Below are 3,237 nucleotides of genomic sequence, written 5' to 3' on the forward strand. Positions count from 1 at the left end.
TAAATACTGGGGGGAATGGGATCTGGCCACACAGATAGTTATCTCCTTGGTTTTACTTTGTAGGTGTAGGTACAACCCCACCCCATGCCCGCATCATGTCTGCCATCTTTGGGAAATGGACGATTTCCTCTACTTCCTGTCTTATTTATTTACTTATAATTATTCACCTGTATTATTAAGTTGTTGCTTTTTATACAAATGCATGAGCCATTCATTTGAAAAATTCACTACACAGTTGAATGTTTGCCTTTTCTTAGACTTTGCCATCTTTCTAAACTACCATAAGTCCTATTTTCATCTTCAAAAACTCTATTGAAATCTGAAATTACCACTGTTTTCTTCTTAATAAAGATGACAGTCAATTCAGTGATTGACTTCAAGATCAGCAGTTACTATTTTAGGTTCAGATCACTGCGTGAGACCTGTAATCAGGAAATTAACTCCTCTGAGCATGCAGAGGACTGGGTTCCAGAGGTTTCTTTCCTGACCTAGAAAGAATTTAAGGAGCAGAGGTGGTCAGTGGCACTCTAGTGGGCTTTATCTCTCTCTTTTCTAAGTTTTACCCTTAAAAAAAGAAAAGATAACTGCCCTTACTTTCAATGTGAGGGAAATGGTGTGCTTCTTTTGCTGACAATGGTTGGGGCAGGGGTGGGGGTACTTCCGGAAACAGACACACATAGGAAGCTACTTTCCATGGCCCTTGAGGGACAAAGAATCAATCTCCTTGATTGAATTGATTAGATTCTCCAGGAAAACAAGTATTTTGACTAGGTCTGGGCTTCTCCATTAATTGATCAGCTATTTGCCTGAATTGTCTATTCTAGCTATACACAGGTAGGTTAGTGTCTGAGTTCCCTGAAGGATAATGCCATGGATTTCTCTAGATCTCTTCTCTCCCTCTCCTCCCTTTCTCCCTCCCTCTCTCCCTTCCCTGCTCCCCTCACCAAGAGGCAACGACTTCACAGGAATAGCCACACTGGCCCCTTCCTATCAAGGGTCATGAAGAAAATGCTTCAGGGAGGAGCCCGACCCCTTGTGGCCCTGGCGAAGCCAAGCCTAATTCCAGCCTCTCTACCCTACCCCCAACACATGGGCCTTTCTACCCTACCCCCAAACAATGCCTCCCACCCCCTGCAGTCGTATCTAACTACCCCTAAGCCCTACTATGTAGAGATTCTGGTGTTGCCTTGGAGTCCATACTGTTTTCTTGCGTCAGAACCTGCAGAGACATTTTCTAAGGTAGGTAGGGAGCCCTGAGGGTGCTTAGGTGCTAGAGCTGAAGAGAAGCACCGTCTCTGCTCAGGGCACTATATGGACCCTGGAGGCCCTCTAGACAGTGGGCCACGCGGCCTTCCCCTGCTTGGCTTCCTGTTGCACAGGGACCCCATGAGGACCCCTTGGAGCCCTGCTGCCCAGGGCCCTGCCCTCCTCCTACTTTTCTGAACATTAGGCCTCCCTTCCCCACCTCTGACGTCCCTCCCCGCCCCAGAGTGGCCCCTCCTCCACCAAGAGCCTGAACCGGACCTTCCCCCTCCCTAGGATGCCTCCAAATCCCCTCAGAGGCATCTCTTTCCGGAGGTTCTGAGGCGGGTGTCATCTCTCAGTTGCCGGCGAATATATTAAAAATTCTTGATAGCGATGCTTTACTCTTAAATACAAAACCGGCCCTTTTCAAAGGCCCCCTGAAGGGCCAAGAACATGCCCTGACTATAGAGAAGGAAACATTTTATCCCAGTGATTTTTAAGCAGAGAAACGCCCAATTGGACCACCGAAGTGTGAAATCATTTACGCTGCACGCCGGGCGGGGGCAGGCACCGGGCTCCCAGGCCGAGCCCAGGCCCAGCTGGCTCTTCCTGACCATTGCCTCCCCTCTCCGACTTCCTTCATTAGTGCTCACAGCGCCGGTAGGAGGGCACTGAACTGCCTCATGCCTGCAAATTAATTGCATGTCCACAACTTTGCAGAAACCTCTGCTTTGGCTCTGGAAGCTTCCTTCTGACACGGATGGAGAGCGAGGCCTGGCTTCCAAGGTCTTTAGACTGAAAATGGGGCAAAATGGGATGGGTGGGTTGGGAAATGGAGGCAGAACTGGGCTTGGGCTACTCCTGGGCTAGCTGTGTGACCTGGGGCAAGTTACCTCACCTCTCTGAGCGCCATTTCCCTACCTATAAAATGGGAATAATACTAGTACCCGCCTCCTAGGGTGCGCATGAGGATTAAGTGATACAAATGCTTATAGCACTAAGCATAGAATGTGGCACCTGCTATGTGCTCAGTAAATGTTCGAGATCGCCAGCACCAAGTTCTTCGTTTACGGTTCTAAATTTGGCCTTAAGGTTCTTTGCGTGGAAAGAGCCAGGAACCAAAATGATGACACCCCCACACCACCCACAGCCTTTCCCCCCCCCCACCCCCGCATCCTGCTTACTGCCAGGAGGTTTTGGTGCAGGCAAGTTATCACTGTAATAAGTGCTTGTGAGCAATGTCCATTCTAGAGGGTTTTTTTTCATGGAGATTCAGAGCAGCTTTGTAGAAAACGGGCTCCTATGGCCCACAATGAGACTACATGTCGTCAGAGGTGTCCCCGCAGAGGCGGGGGACCCTCATTTATGACCTTCGAGAGGGAGTTTTTACCTGGCAAGGGACATCTGAGCCTCCTCCCTTCAAAACCCCAGGATCCGTGCAGCCATGGAGACCGTAGCATTACGTACTAGCCCATTGACCAGGGGCCACTGGCCTTTTGTCAATTTTGTCATTTCAGATTTTTTTTTTTTCATTGAGTTTCTACTAGTGCTGTACCAGGTTCCCAGGAGCTTCTCATGGAACTTGACTCAGAGAGAGGAGCCATCAGCATTGGAATGAAAATATACGTGAATGAATGGAAGAGGAAGACCCGGGGAAGGGGACGGCTTACTGTAAGTAGAGTGGGCAAGGAAGATCTCCCCTAGAGGTGGAATTGGGTCTGAGACAATGAGCCGAGCCAGTTATGCAAACAGCAGAAAGATGAAGAAGTGCTTGTGTCTGCTCTGCTGTCCCAAGCAGAAGGAACAGCCCATGCAAATACCGTGGGGTGGGAATAGTTCCATGGGGTCAAGGGACAGAAATAAGGCTTGGGGGCTGAATCCTGCTCCAAGGGGAGGGGGCAATACGATAAGGCTGGACCTGCAGATGGGGCCGGTCCCCGCAGGGCCTTGGGGACCGTGGCAAAGACGTGGGGTTTTGCTCGGAAGCAATGG

Source organism: Herpailurus yagouaroundi, unplaced genomic scaffold (genome assembly GCF_014898765.1).
Source record: "Herpailurus yagouaroundi ecotype Mexico unplaced genomic scaffold, PumYag 163, whole genome shotgun sequence".
Taxonomy (NCBI): domain Eukaryota; kingdom Metazoa; phylum Chordata; class Mammalia; order Carnivora; family Felidae; genus Herpailurus; species Herpailurus yagouaroundi.